This window comes from Zerene cesonia, chromosome 26, assembly GCF_012273895.1.
Source record: "Zerene cesonia ecotype Mississippi chromosome 26, Zerene_cesonia_1.1, whole genome shotgun sequence".
NCBI lineage: Eukaryota > Metazoa > Arthropoda > Insecta > Lepidoptera > Pieridae > Zerene > Zerene cesonia.
In genome coordinates, this window is record NC_052127.1 from 3610438 (window position 1) to 3610671 (window position 234).

The window sequence follows — 234 nt, forward strand, 5'->3', positions numbered from 1 at the left end:
CAGCGCGTCGCACGTCGGGCCCCAGATGGAGCACTCGCCCGGGGCCTCCGAGCTCTCCTGCAACGCCATCACTCTTATAAGTAATCTTTCAAGTACGCTTTTGTTCCTTCATCGACCCTTTTCATATCCCTACTTTATCTTTAAAGGCGGAAATGCATCTGCAGAGGTGTAAGGCTGCTACAGACGACCTTACACCTCTAAAAGATATTCATGAGCGATGGGAGCGCTCACCAT

The 234-nt window shown here is 51.3% G+C and overlaps 1 protein-coding gene across 1 annotated transcript in view; it reads right to left on the minus strand.

The window, feature by feature from the left end:
• Nucleotides 1-234, minus strand: part of LOC119837176 (ornithine decarboxylase 2-like) — a 17826-nt gene that overhangs the window by 895 nt on the left and 16697 nt on the right. The window lies entirely within an intron of this gene.